We start from the raw sequence: 16301 nt of genomic DNA, 5'->3' as shown, positions 1-16301 counted from the left end.
AGTTGTTTTTGGTACCATCTGCATTGTAACGTAGAAGCATTAGTATTACGTATTTACTATGTGTTTGTATTACTATATTTAGTATATAAATAACTATATAATAGTTATATTTATGGTCGAACATAATTTACCATGGTTTGCATTTTGTACAAGTTGCTGAAGTGGAACGGATTCACAATTAGGTATTGATATATACACAAAGCGTTCATTGGGGATTTGTTCTTGTGTCACATTGTTGCAGAGAGTGCATGTATGTTTCCACATGTATGACATCTGGAAGATTTCATTTATAGGTATGTTTTTGTTTTCCAGTACTAATAGTAAGTACATTAGAAATTCTTGTGGATCTTCCTGTGAGTTTACAGTGAATTTTACCATTCCAGCACAGTAGTCCAATTGTTGTCTTATTCCATAAACACTATACGTGTTGTCAGGATTATTTGCTGCGTTTCTGTGAAGTACTAACATTTGCAAACACAATGGGTCTGTACTGTGTAAGTAAATGTTCTCAACAATTGGTGGTAATTGAAATAGAATATTCATTGCTACATTTGCGTAGCAACTTACACCAACTATATTTGAGAGTTTAAATGGACCAGGTAGTTCTGTATCTGACTGCTTTTTTCGGAGTTTGTCTTCCTTCTTTGAAGAAGTACCTGGTTTAATTTCCCTAATTGATTCTTTTTTGCTTGTGGCACTTGATGAAGTATTACTTTCTTTTACTCTCTTTGGAGGATTTGCAGTGACATCCTGTTGCTTTTCTGTTTGATTTATTTTTCTTTTATAATGTTTTACTTTTTGTGGAACAGAATATGTGTTTAGATGGGGAGTGTATAGTGAACAAAGTCTATTGTATTCTAAAATGCAATGAATATCAGCGTTTATTTTACTTGCATCAAAGGTGATTAGAAATAGACCGTCAAATGTACGTAAGTGTGATAGTGCTACTAAGCTCATGCCTTCTATAAAGACTGTGTTACCAATGTCTATCATTGCTTTGTCTAGGGTAAGACCTTGTGATTTACAAGGTATGCAAGAGTTAGAGAAAATTGTTCTCTGCGTACATACATGTCTTTGAAGAGAAGGAATCGAGCTGTTGAGCGTCCTATTCTTTTTACTTCTGAAAGTTTCTCAAAGAGAATATTGACAAACTGAATTTTGTTGTCCCGTGGGTATGTTTGAAAGCCAACAACTGTACCCAGTGCTCCATTAACTAGTCCTTGGTCCACGTCAAGGTTACGTTTCAGCATTACTCTGCAATTTAAGGATAATTTTAATATCTTTTAAAAGCCTGCTGTGTTTGAGATTGATTTTTCTAAACTATTTAGTCTTGTTGTGGCTTGGTCACACATGGGTAGTGTCATTCCATATGCATCTAGTTGTCTGTGGCGCTAATTTCCATTAATGGTTGCATTTCTTTACTTAACATTATTTAATTGAATTTGAAACAGCTTGCAAAAGTTGGCATTAAGGCCATACAATTGACATTTTTGTGGGCTAATTGTTCCATAACATCTGTAGCACATGCATTATCACCATAAAGTGCATGAATGTGCCGGGTTTTCAATATTGCTTCTGCTTCTTTAGAAAGTATACCAACTCTGATACTTTTTAAGATGTTGGCATAAGTGAGATCTGCAGATTGGCGCATGTTTTCTGTTAATTCTCTGTATTGGAAATGTTGCCAAAGGTTGACATTTCCTATGCTGCCAACAGTTTTACGGCAGAGTTTGTGTCCTAATGTTTTAAAAATAGGCTCAACTTGTACTGGTGTCAATTGAAGAAGATCTCCGAAAACAATAATGTGCTTTCCTGCAAAGAGCTCTACATAGTTTGTTTTGGGTACTTCTTGTAATCTGAGGTGAATCAAAGCCAACATTAGGTTGGACACCATGCTCACTTCATCTATTAGTAGCATTTTCTTTTGTTTCAATACTCTGCGTATTTCCATTGCAGCTTCGGCAGAAAGTTTGTAATAATCTAATTTGTTTTGGTGTTCTACTGGCAGGAGTAGTAATCGGTGTAAAGTGACGCCACCTATGTTGTAGGCAGCTAAACCTTTGGGGGCAGTGACAACAGCTGACAGTTTGTTGTTTGTCAATTGTTGAAGGAACTTACTGATGATTTTGATTAGGAATGTTTTGCCAGAACCAGCTTCACCACTGACATACAATTGTATAGGTTTGTAATTTTGATAGGTGCATTCTTTGTTTTCATGTTGTACACCATGTGCAATTTCTTTTGTTACTTCTTGAAAAATGCTACGTTGTTCATTGTTTAGCTTGGATTGTAGTATAGTCAAGTCTTCTTTATCTTCATACTGACACATCGTGTTTTCTACTTCTATCATAGCTAATTCTGCCTCATTTGTTATTAGTGGGTCTCCCAGTGGTTCTTGGCTTCCCGTGACAGAAGGTTGACTACTCTCAGGAGTGTCCTCATCTAGTTGGGCCTGGAGTTCTTCTTTGTGTTGCTGTTCATTGTGCAACATTGTTTTGTACTGTGCAAAGTTTACATCAGTTATACTGCTTTCATTTGCTTTGAAAGCGTCTTCATATGAGTCATAGTTATCTAGTATTTCTTCTTCTTTTCTCCATGGTTTAAAGAGTTGTAGCAGAGACATGTAATATACTTCTTTATGTTGAGGAGTCTTTAATGACAATTTGATAAGATTAATTGCATTTGGTTTGGTGAGTTTTACTAAGCTGCCTTCACAGTTTGTTACTTTGTATTCACGGTTTTGTTAATCAGGTTTTGTATTTTTTTGTATGTGTAGTTTTGGGCTATGTGGTATAGACACATGGTTTCCAAAGTGGTACTCCTGTTTGGGTAGTATGTGTCCAATAAATTGTTTTTTAAAATGTCTTGGCTGTTGGGATCATGTTTGGCTATTGTTTCTATATCTTCGTATGATTTTAGAACTCTTGTTCTAGATTTAGCTGGACCAAGACTTAGCCATACTATATTTGCAGATTTACCATACAATGCAGTACCAGTTAATCGATCAGCTGCTTCATAGGATCCACATTCTCTATGGGACAGCATTTTTATGCCCAAGCTGTATAATTTCTGAGACACTGTTTTATCTGATGACAGGTCATTCCAGACGTATTGGAGCTCTGTCATTTCTGATTTGGTTAAGTATGCTGTGACATATCGTGCAACGGCAATAGAATTGTCTGCAATGTACTGCACATCTATGTTTGCATTCCATAAGTGGGCAATGATTGCATTGTAATCGTTGATATATTTTTCTTCTTCTTTTCTTGAATTACCTTTAACACTATGTCTAACTGAAGGCATGAGGGTGTTCACTTGACCTGTATTTTTAACTGGTCTAGGGAAACCAAATCGGCATTTAGTGTAGTATTTCCCTTTGTTTTTGTATTTGCAACGACAATATTTGCCACATTTGTGTCTTTGAAATTGTAAAATGTGTGCATGAAGATCACTATTTGTGGATTCTGATGGAATTTCACAAGTGACATATTTTACAATAAACTGTAAAACAGTGGCATCACTGCCTTGACCAAATGTAGGAGCATCTTTAATCCATAAAAGCATGTGGACATGTGGTGCTCCTATGGCTTGGTATTCTTTTCTCCAAAAGAAGTGTTGCACTTCTCCAAGGGGAGGAACAGTTTTATTACAAATAAAATGTAGCATAGCAATGAAGCGATGGTGAAAATATCTTGAAACATTAACAGGATCCTGAGAACAAAGTTCTCCAGGTGTTAGTATATCTATGTTTGTTTTGTTTTCGTTTGATATGCGTAGGAAAGCATGTAAATCTTCCCATGCATATTCTGCACAACTTAATGTAACAAACCAAGTGGGTGGGCAAAGGTTTCTGATCATACAACGTACATCTCCATGACATCGAAACCAGTACTCTTTAGTACCACGCATATTTGCTAATAGATTTGTAAGATTTGCTTGTAAAACCTCATCTTTTTGTTGAACTTTTTGTAATAATTGTGTAGCTGTCATATTTTGAAAGTGTGATCCTGATTTTAATATGTGTGCAACTCCGTAACATAAAGTTGCTAGTTCACTTTCAAAGAGTAGGTGGAATATGTATTCCACATTTGGTCGAAATCTGGGATCTTCAGAATACATTCGTAATGAGCGATATTCTGATGCTGATATTTGAATAGGTCTATCATCATATCATCCTCCTTTGCCAGTCGGAAACAGTAGAGGAAAAGCACGTGCTTCTATACTTTTTTCCCATGTGCTGATTGGTGATCCTTTTGTTTGACGCATTTGGTACGTTTCCAGTGCATCTTCTATGGTGTCATTAAAGTGCAATGGATGAAATGTATAATGGTCTAAAGTGTTTGATATTGTAGCAGGATCTAGGAGCTCAAATTGAACAGCTTCTTGTGTCTCTTGAATTATTTCAGTTGTATCTTTCAAGTTTTCTTCAATATTAATTTATTTGTAATATTCATTATTCTCTTTAAGATATTGCATGGCTTCTCTAACTTTATGTAAATCTACCAGTTGTTGCCAATTTCTTTTGTCTTTTGTAGGTACTCCATTTACCAAGATAATTAAAGATTGTTGCATTGGACGTTGCACTCCTAGAGTGTGCACATTTTCTTTTAGATCTAATGGTAAATACACTACTTTTCCTCGAATACCTTTCACGAATTCAGAGGGAGGTAATTTTGCAGTTATTGGTTGAAGGCGTATTATTGCTTGAAATGGGTGCACTGTTTGAATTATGATGCTCTCATATAAATGAAGTTGTTGAAGGGGTTTTGGTAGTGGATATAATTCCAAGTTATTTGTGATAGCACGTGAAGGAGTTTGGTTGTTGTCAAGTTTTGTAGTGCAGTAACTGCAAAGTATTATGGGGTCAGTTATTTCGTATTTGTTTTCTGCTATAAGGTAGAGAGCTAATTCAAACCATTTAGATTCTTCATTGTCTTCTATTTTGTATGATAGGTCTACAGTTTTTGAGTTACTTTTATAAAAAGTTCTGCGGCAATATACACACACGTGGTTTGGTACTTCAGCTGAAGTACTTTCAAATTTTTGTATTTCTTTTTTGTATGTGTGTAGTGAAAGGTTGCCATGTGCAGAATTGTTACGAAGTTGGTTTACAGCTAATTCATCTTGTTAGTGGGTTTCACTTCCAACATATTTTGTCTGGATATAGTCGATTTCTTTTAGTAGGTCTTTTGCTGTACCATGTAGAAGAATGTTATTTAAATTGGCTAGTGCTAAAGCAGGACTTTTAGCATAGTACAGTTTATAAACTAGATCTCTTATACTTGCATGATGTGTTGATATCCTTTTGATATCATGGAAGGTTGTTTTGCAAGTAGGTCCTGTAATGCAGGCCAATGAATGTCCTTGTAGTCCTGTGTACTTGTGTACTGGACAAGCATCCATATTTTGCAGTAGTTTCATTTTGATTTTGTCTTTGCTTTTCACATATTGATTGAGGAATTGGCGTAAAGACTTGAACATTTTTTTGGGAATGTTACACATTGACGTGCATGGCCATTTGTACACTAGATGTTCTGATTCAGTTGAATGGAGGGGTAAATCTACGTTTTCAGGGCATATTTTTGTAAGGAGTACTTCTTGTTCCATTATGGTTTTATTAACTTTTTCATAACCTCGACCACTGCTATGTATGGCAATTGTATTTGTTTGCTTTTGTTTGTACGCTTCTTCATTAAAGTATGGTTCTGTGCTTGTAGTGTGACTCCATTCACCTTCACAGATATTTAAGAAGTTATTTCTGTTGACATTTCGTTTATTGAGAAGTCTTTTTTGTAATTTAGTTATTAGTTTTGTTAGTGGTTTTATTCTGTTTAACACTAAAATAAATAACTTTCTTTTGAGAAGATTTGCACTGTCTATCTACGATAGGTTTGAAGTGTTGAACCTGGTTTCTCTCCTGTTTTCATAAGATTTTGAAGGACTTTGTGATGGAACATTTTGGCTAAAATACTTTTCTTGGTATGCTTACTTTGTATTACATCAAGATTTATAGAAGAAGTTTTATTTGTAGTGATAGTTGATTTTCTGTTAATTGTTTTTTGGTTTCTTTTACTTTTGGATAGAGGAGGCAAAGTTTTTGTAATAGAAACTTCTTCTGTTTCACTACATGACTGTATTAGCTGTTCTGTTTCAACTTTGGTTTACAAATTCTGCTATAGATGGATGTTTATATTGGAGAGTTTTCTTTTCATTTGTTCTACTTCTGCGTTCCTTTCTATGGAGTTGCTTTTTGGTAGGCATTCTTTAGGGTCTGTTGAAAAAAATACAGAAGGTATGGGTTGGGGTGTTCTGGAATGCATGTGTGTTGTGTGCATGAGTGTTTGAGTAAGATGATAAAGATGTATGTAATGGTGTATGATTGTGCTTTGGGAAGTACGACTACTAGGGATGGGTATTCTTGAATTAATGTGTTACTAAACTGGGGTTCAGATGACAGAAAAAAGTAAGGAAGTGGCTTGGAGAAGTATAAATAGTATATCTAAAGCTATACAATTAAAACAGTTGTTTGTTCTACAACATCTAAATCCTAGCGGCTGAGTTGGGTAATTTGTGTGTCGAAAAATAGGAAGTTGTGGGCCATTCTGCCAGTAAATCACTGTTTAAGACGGGGGGATTTTTGGTCAGAATGGTGCAGAATCTCTATTTTTAGGCACAGAAATAGAAAGAATTAACCTTACAGTGTGTTTGAGTAATAATTCAAACATTATGGTAACATTTTACTTACTTTTTTTCTAAAATGAGCAGTTTACTTCTTAGTTGTTCTTTGTACTTCAAATTTGGCTGCTTCTTTTCTGGAGAATGATCTTCACTGCAATTGTAAAAGAAATAAATTAGTAATTTGGTTTGTATATAGCATTGTTTTTAATTTAGACATATATTTTTTAAATTGAAATGCTCAGCGCCTTCCTCAAAACCATTAAAACTATCTTATGACTAACTGTAGGAAAGAAAATATCTTTACTATGGCTTGTGAAATTCATAATGTACCACTGTATACCACTATTCCTGTAACTAAGCTTTTCCACGTAATAGTGAGTCAATGTCATAGCCTGCTTTTCGACGTAATAGTGAGTCAATGTCATAGCCTGCATGTCCTATATAAATGTAAGTAATTATATAAATTGAAAAAATTAAAACCAATTATGTGTTTGTACAAATATAATTGTTTGAGATTCGATCATAGAGTGTGCATGTACTTTTGTTTGATTATATGTAGTCTATATATTTTATTTCAAAAATGTTGGTTTAACATTATTTGCGTGTGTGTGTGTGTATGAAGAAATTAAATGGTATAAAGGTTTGTAAGTCACAGTTCCATTTTAGGACAAAGAAAACATGATCGTAGATTCATTTTACAGATTATACAAGGTAAAAGTCGGTTAGAAAATGTGTTCATGTACTGTATAGAAAATATGCATACCTGTAGTTTGTGTTCATGCATATGGATATGGACGAAGCTGCAAGTAGAAATCTTGGAGACTTGTATAGTATTTCTCGTAGATCGTGCTTGCCAATGGTATGAGACTTGTACTCCGAGAGATTCACCGTACATTTGCAGTGCTGATCTATGATGATGCAGTTACATGTAGAAGTCTTGGATTTGATTGGTGGATGGTCATGTGATTTCTTAGCTATATCCAATGAGGGAATGGTACTGAGAGTGAAGTGGAAATGGTAGAAGGGCTGTCCATGTTACGATATGTTCGCGGACATGGCGGTAGTTCTAGGACACCGCGTATTACATCTGGGGAATTTGGGGTGTGGAGGCATGCAAATGAGATTGAATGTAGCAAGGGATTGGTCAGTAAAGTTTAGTGAGTGTGTTGTGCTAGGAGAGGTTTTCTCAGATATTCTTTTTGCTGAAAGAAGAACAGATAGCTATGGCTGAGTGTTTAAAAAAACAGATTGTGTGGATTTTGGGAGACTCGTGGATACATTGGTTGAAGGTGCATGCAGAAAGCTGTGGAGTATCTATAGATCTTGGATTCCCACATGTTGAAGTGCAATGGCATGGAGTGCGTGGAATGAAGTGGTTGGACTTGCTACCTTTCTGTGCAACTTTGAAGATAGAGGAACATCCAGACATAATTGTAATTCATTGTGGAGGGAACAGTTTAGGACATGTGGCTGGAATTTCTTTGCAATTTGCAATGAAAGACGGACTTCAGAAGATCATGGACATGTTTCCAAACTCCAAAGTATTTTTTTCCCGGATTGCGCAGAGACAAATGTGGCTTCGTTCTTTCTCATGTGGTCCACAAATGGAGAAAGCAAGGCGTAATGTCAATAAGGCTGTTTGTGCCTACCTAAGAGATTTTGGCATGTCCTCTTTTCACAATGAAAATATTATGTTTCGTAGTACATACATTTTTTGCAGAGATGGAGTCCATCTTACTTATGCTGGCAATGAGATTTTTCTGAGAAATGTACAAAATGCATTGCGACCTTTTTTAGAAATACAGCATCCATTTTGAAGTAGGTGTTAAGTATTTATAAATTTTGACATACAAACACCTCCCAAAGGCTCTTTTCAGAGCCACCACTTGCTCCCAGAGAAAAATGCAATGGTTACAATAGGGTAGCACCCCAATTTTTTTTATGTTCGCAAACTGTCCGCAGACTTTTAAGATATACAAAGGGCCCTGCTTTATTTATCTTCACTTCTATTTTTTTACTGTGAAAGGCGGCTCTGAAAAGAGCCTTATTTTTTTGGGGATTTTTGTTATTTTGTATTTTTTTTGTTTTTTTATACACAACACACTAGGAGAGGAGGGGAAAGGAGGGGAAAGGGGGGGACACCAACCACAGGGATGAGAAAGGGCGAGCTGAGAGAGAAAGATGTAGAGTGGGTTTTATTTGGGTAGTGAGCAGGTCTTCTCGTGCTCTGAGACGATAGTCTCAAAAGCACTCCGAAGTCGCTCCCCCCTGCAGAGTACTGTGTCACAGTACATAGATACAACTGTGACCCTCGAAAGGTAAGGGTCATCAGAATTATGTATGGCCTGTGAGGCAGCTTGAGGAAGACGCTGTCCCACAGAGGTGTTCCTTGTGGTGACAGGATCAGAAACGGAGGATGAAGTAGAGGCAATCAACCTAGTAAGCTCTTCGCAAGGTACAACCTGGCGAATGGCCCCAGTGTGGAATGAGTTCAGGTGTCGCTTCATGGTCGTGGTATCAAAGCTGTACGCACCATGCCTCCCACGACTGAGTACCATTTTGCACTCATTGCAGGTGACGCGGTTCGCACGAGCTCTTTGATGTCCTGGGTGTTAGTGTTAGCAGTGCACGGTGGCGCAAGATATGGTTGCTTATCTTACCATAACTGCTGAATTTTAGGGGTTTTACGGTTTTACTTTGAACCATAACGTCCCTTTAACAAAGTTTTTTTACTGAATTTGATAGGTTTTTAGTAGCGCAACTTAACCATAACGTCCCTTTTAACAAAGTTTTTTCATTGAATATATACATATTTACATACATATATTTGTACAGCTACAGTGAAGTCGGTGGTGAAAAAACTATTGGCCATGGCCGACATGATAGGCATCTTGGATTTTGGACTCCCACCCATGCAGTTATCGTGACGGACCCTGCTTAGTTTCAAAGCAAGGAAGTTGCTGGCCCCCTCAGGTCATGTTGCGTAATAAATTAGCAGAAGTTACAAAACCACTTAAAGCAGCATGGCCTGAGGGGGGCGGACCCTTCATTGTGTTCCCACACTGTTTGAGAGAAAAATGTTTTACCTTTTGCTTGCATGATGGTATTTGCAGTCTCCTAGTGAAGATGGGGGGATAATTGCATAATTTAAACTTTGTTGCCTAACATAGTTCTATAAGAATTTATATATTTAAGTGCCACTATGGTATCTGTACTTTTCAAGTTATCTTTATAAAGCATTATTTTGTTAAATTTCAGATATATGGGTGGGGAGGCTAAATGATGAGAGGGCAAGTGAGTCATGAGTATTTGCTCAGGATGTGGCAAGAGAGTTTTCAATCCTGAACACTGGTTCAGTTATTTTCCCCTGATAGTGGCTGCTTTTCAGTGCACAAGTAAAGGACACATGTGGGTCGACAGTGTAACATTTTTTAGAAGGCGGACACAACCCCATGGGTTTTTTTTAGGTTGGAAAAGTTGCTCAAGTATTTGGCTATGAAGATATTACTCAGGTTGTCATGTTTCCAGTGCAGACACTTACCAACAGGATCACAACTACTTGTCCTGTATTGGGATTTTATTCTCTACATAATGATATATTCTTTTGTTCTTTAGAGACTAACACATGCACATTATGATACAATCACTGAGCAAATATTACTGTGGCCATGGCTAGTCTCCAACTCTGTACACTGACTGTATCCCACCTTCACTATATCTACCCAACCTGCCCCAAACCTCTGTACCCCATCCATCCACCATACTCTCTCCCTCGTCGTTCTCTCCCATTTTACCTAATCTTGACTACTCCCACCTACACACCCTACTTACATATTGTGCCCCACCATTGAATCCTCACCATGTCTTTGCCCATCCATACACCCTACCAACCAACTCTATCGCTACACAATCTATACATGCTTCTGCACCATTCCTCATTATGTCTTGTACACTATATATCTCTAAATATATAGAGTACAAAATATATAGGTATACATTTATAGAGTTTCCCCCAGAAGCTCACTGTCTCTCGTGCCCTGGTTATCCCTAAATTGGATTACTACAACAGCCTCTTTCCAAATCTACCTGTCTCTACTCTCCGCCCTTGGCAACTCATCAAGAAAAGGACTGTGAGACTTGTCCCAGGCCTCAAGCACTGGGATTGTATCTCTCCAGCCCTGAAATCTCTCCACTGGCTCCCAGCAGCTGCAAGGATTAAATGCAAGACCCTTTGCATTGTCCACAAGACTTTCTGGGGCCTGAGTCCAAAATACCTTCAGCTGTCCCTCCGTAAAAACCTTCCCTCCCGAGCTCTTCGCTCCTTCACCTCTAACTCCCTCAGGGTCAGTTGTTTGTCAAAGAAACGAGCTGGGGGTAGACCTCTATCTTTGGCTGGGGCCTCCCTCTGGAACAGCCTCCCTGCCACTCTGAAACTTGAGGAGAACCATCTGCGGTTCCGGAAGCACCTCAAGACCTTCCTCTTTGCTTCTGCCTTCGCTCCTCCTCTCCAATGCTGATCTGCTCGGTATCGTGAACCTGGTTACCCTCTGACTTTCGGGTCTGGGTACCTGCTCACCCTGCCACCCACCAGCACTGCCTCTTGGCAATCCCTTGTACTTGGGTCTGTATCAGTAACCCTACAGCCACCCCCTTCTTTTTCCTGTACTTATCAGACACACCATGTCCGTTGTCTTAAACCTAGCACTTGCCACTTGCTGGCAGCACTACCACTCTTTGTTGTGTTTTATTTATTATTTATTATTTACTATTTATTTTTTGCTCCTTTGCTCAGCACTTTCCACTTCTCCCCTCCTCCCTTGCACTTTCCACCTTGCCTCTCCCATGCATTTGCATGTTCTCAAAGTCACTGGGCCTAGTAAGATTGTTGTGTTGTTCTCCCTTGTTCCCCTACCTTGCCTCATCGCACTCTAAAACAGTTGTGTACGAGCGCGATACAAATAGAATATAAAAAATACAACTTACTAGGACTACTGAATGCACACATATATAGAAAGATATAAATGCATTTTATTTAAAGAAAACACATTTGATAGCCATAACTACAGAACAAGCAATGTGATTGGGTGAATTGCACGCATGGATAATCGCATCAATGACTGTAAGATGCAACCGTGGCTACGACAGCCCTAATCACTGTGCGGCATGCGTTGTTGTAGCTATCCGCAGGGCATGTGTAATCATGGCTATATACAGGCCAATGGTACGCCGTGGATTTTGACAGATTGACTAGCGGTGGCTACCTGACATTTTGATAGACACTGAATCACTGAAACAACACGTGTTTTAGGGGAGTAAGGAGAGGGCAGAGGGGGCAAGGAGGCCATCAGGGGTGTGGGGAGATGGCAGAGATGGTGGGGGCACTTGGTGAGGGCTTGGGAGTGCAGGAAAGCATTTTATTTTCGGCTGGTTTTCCAGGTAGCCGCGGGTACGAAACAAGTAACCTAATTGGGTGTTGCTATACCCATTATGTATACAGCATGCAGCCAGATATACGTAGGTGCATTAACATATCACGTCAGTTGATTGACTGCTGCTGCACACTTGGCTATCTGAATAGTGGCTGGTATTAAGCCATACATTTCTGTGCAATAATCATATCATTCTGTGGATGTGGATGTTACACCACACACTAGTACATGTATTTCTCATTTCATTCCCACACTTCTACCCTTTTATCATTGGAACTTGTAATTGTTGGCAAGGACTGTTTTTGAGTTAGTACAAAATTATATGTATCTGCGGCTACAAGAGGGTGTTTATAGCCATGGGTTGAATTTCTGTTGCTATAAAAGGATGGGTTAAAAATAAAGTTTTCTATGTGTTTCAGTGTTTGCAATTGGTTGTTATTACTGTTGTAATTGTGATAGATTGCAATGAAAATGTGTCAGCCATTTTTGTACTTTTGCATACTATATGTTTTTGTGTTATTGATTTTGGAAAGTATATAAGCCACCATTTTGTACACCTTTCTTTCTCATTCTGATTGCAGAACTCACACTGTACACATGCTGACTGTGTGGATTATGTGAAAGTAAGTGTCTGTAATATATTTAAAGGTTTATTTGAAGTGTTGTGGGTTTCAGCTATGTTAATCCCTGCTATTAGATGGCAGTTACTTGTACCATAAAAGTGTTTTTTGGAGTGTATATTCGTCTTAACTTTACAGAATATGAAAAATGTGACTGCTGCTCTAATACCCGTGGATTGCCATTAAATATAGCCATCCTTGTTCATACACCTATGCATCAGCAGTGTTGCATTCTGTTAGTATTATGAATAGCTATCCCTAAACTGCCACGTTTTTCTCTATATAAAGCTATGCTATTTTATAAACAATGCTATCAGATTACATGACGTGCCAACAGAGTACACCTGCTCTCACTGCATTCCACTTACCAATATTGTAGAAAACGTTTTGCAATTGTTTTGCCTTGCTAGTAAATAAGGTACAAAGATGGTGCTCCTAAATCATCTATGCATTTTTTTAACTCCCACTAAAACTAAAATGCTGCTAAAAATATACATTTTTAAAATGACAGCATTCATATACAACTGTTTCCCCTTTTCTACGCAGGTTACTGAGGGTGAAGGTGTCTTTGCACTTTTCCTCAACTTTCACTGCATCTCTACCGTGAAGTACCCCATGCTGTCTGCAGTTTTGTCCTGGGAGGAACATGTTAAAAAAAAAAGAAATACAAGGAAACCATGAGAAATAGCCCTATGCCACTAAAAAGAAAATATTTTACAATAAAATTATTAACTTAAATAATGATATGACAACTTTCTATGAGGTTAAAGGTTTAGTTGCTTGAACTTTACCTACACTGTAGGTGGTGGAAAATGGCATCTCCCACCATGATATAATTGCAACATTTGCAGTACAAAACATTGCACTATTTGAGATCCTTTTTGGGCAGCAGTATGGGAGGTTGTGTTCTGGTGGAGGTCATGTAAGGTACAGTGTTGGAGGTTGATGGTGCAGAGGTTGCAGTGGCAGCTGCTGGTGTAGAGGTTGTCACCGCAGCAGCTGTTCTACTCTGTACAGTGTTCTATTTATGAGCCTGTATTTTATGTTTCTAATGGGCCTTTTAATAGTGCTCATTAATTTCACCCTATTGGACTCTGACTAACTGTTAAATGAGGACAGATGTTGCCAAGCTCTGTCACAGTACGTTAGATGGTCAGTGTTGCTTATGGGCCTTGCAAAATGGTTTCCAGCCACCCTATCTCTATCCTCACTTCCACCATGAATGCTATATGTACTCTCTTTAGCCCCACCGACCCTACACCACCCTGTCTAGCCCACCCTGTCTACCCCATCCTCTCTACTTCCTCTTACTTGCCCTACCACATGCTTTGTACAGCCACGTACCCCCTCTATCTTTGCCCACACATTGTACGCTCATTCTCTGTATCATTGTGCACCAAACTGTCAGTTTTTATGCCCAACCCGTTCTTCCCCGTCCCTTCTAACATCATCCACCCTACCCTAGTCTCAGGTCTCCCAGCCACAGTACTTCCATTCTCTGTACTCTCACCCACCCTTTGTCACCCTATGCATCCTATTTACCCGTATCCACTTACTGTATCCCCACATGGTCTATTTCCACCCATTTACCTTATCAATGTTTTAGACAGTGTATGTTTTTTGGATTTTTTTCCCAATGACCCAATGATTAATATATGTGAATACAACAACAGTGTAGTACGGACAAATGGTGTATGCACTACATATGAGGGTCAATAGAATTAAACATATGTGTACAACTGTAACTAATTGTATTTATAATGCATGTTGTCTAACTAATATTATCTTTTTTTACAGACAAAAGAGCAGAAATAATACCCTTCATTCCATAACTAAGTGTCCATGCCTAATATGATGTGATTTGCCAATTGTATGCTAAATAACATTATTCTATTTAAAATGTTCATGTTCATTAAATAATCTCTGTGTACATATTAATGTGGCCATGGCTAGCATCTCTACTTCTGTCCACCAACTGGATTCTACCATCTCTACATTCACTTAACCTACCAGCACCATTTTGACCTGTACCCACCCACCATATCGCTAATAAAACTACTCATGCTTCTACACCCTACTCCCATCATCTCTTAAACTCTTTATATCTCAACATGTTACTTACAAGTTCTATTGAATACTGTGAGAAACTCATGGTGACACACGTAAAACAGGCACACATGATCACAGTACAAGGGTGTTTATTGAACAAGGAAAAATGATATGCGGGTTGGAAAAACACCTAATCTAAATCTATATCTAAGATAGGGACAGGTGTTGACCATCAAATGAAAAATAAGGCGGTCCTGGTGGTAGTGTGTCAAAATAAAAGGGCCTATACTTAGCAACCTATTGCCAAACAGTGCAACTATTACAGCAAAGGGTGTGGGAAAGTTTGAAAAGAAAAGATAGAAGTGTTTTTTTCAAAATAATAGGTCAGGATGTTTTGGTTTGAGGTCTCCCTTTCCCATGTTTTATCACATGCAACTGGGTTTGCTGGTGGAGCACAGTACAGTCTCTGGCTTCTCCAGCATGCGACGCCAGTCCCAATTGCAGACAGTCTTGGGCTTCTCTAGCACGAGATGACAGTTCCACTTGCAGACAGTCTGTGGCTTCTCTAGCACGAGATGACAGTTTCAAGGCAGACTGTCTCGGTACCGTCGAAGGTCAAATCTCATTTCCTCTGAAAGTCTCTTGCCTTCGGGGCCCAATGTATTCAAACAACAAAAATAAACGTTCCTTTAACAAATTAAAGTTTGTTCCCAATATCCGTTGTGTGTTGGGTTCACCCTTGGGTCCCCCTCTTCTGGGCGTATCTTTGTTAATTACACTCCTAAATTTAGATAGGGTGATGGCTTCACCCCTGGGACCCTCTCTTCTAGGCTGACCCTTTCTCACTCATATTTTTTTGCATCTCTTATTCTTTTCTCCTTAAACTTTGGGTGATAGCTTCACTCCTTGGATTTCCCTCAATCGGGCTCGGACCTCTCTCGATTGCCAGTGTTGTGAGTATTAGCTTGACTGAGGATCTCCCTCATCTGGGCTAGGATCCTTTTTAGTTTCTTTATATCTTTGTCAAACAGTTCAGTGTACCTCCCTTTTCTGGGTTTACTTTATCACTCTGTTTTCTCTGGACCTTTAGACTTCATCCCTCTCTCTGGCATCCCTCCTCCGGGTTCACTATTGCTTTTTAAAAAATACAGTTCATAAATGTTGGGATCCACTTCCCTTGCTTTCATGCCAATTCATGAATCAAAGTCTTTCGAATGTGCAGAACTTTTGCTCAACCCTCACGTATGACCACTTTGCATTCCTTTGGCAGCCTTTCTATGGCCTTCTGATTTCTGTAGTTTCTCAATATGGGGCTCGACCAGAGTCTTTCGAACTAACACCCACGTGGTGCCAATTTCCCCTCTGCTGCTGGTCTCCCACTCACATTTTTAACAGTTCCTTTCAAGTTCATTATCTTTGTTCAAAACATGCCACTTTGAGATTCTCACTCAACACAGCCCGGTGCTTATCGAGTCTCTCCACAACTCACCGGCTGTGATGAACCACTTGGCTTTTGGCTTCTCTG

This window comes from Ambystoma mexicanum, chromosome 3q (assembly GCF_040938575.1).
Source record: "Ambystoma mexicanum isolate Mex_15411 chromosome 3q, UKY_AmexF1_1, whole genome shotgun sequence".
In the NCBI taxonomy this organism is placed as follows: domain Eukaryota; kingdom Metazoa; phylum Chordata; class Amphibia; order Caudata; family Ambystomatidae; genus Ambystoma; species Ambystoma mexicanum.
The sequence above is the reverse complement of the archived record's forward strand: the minus strand, read 5'-3'. Positions refer to the sequence as shown.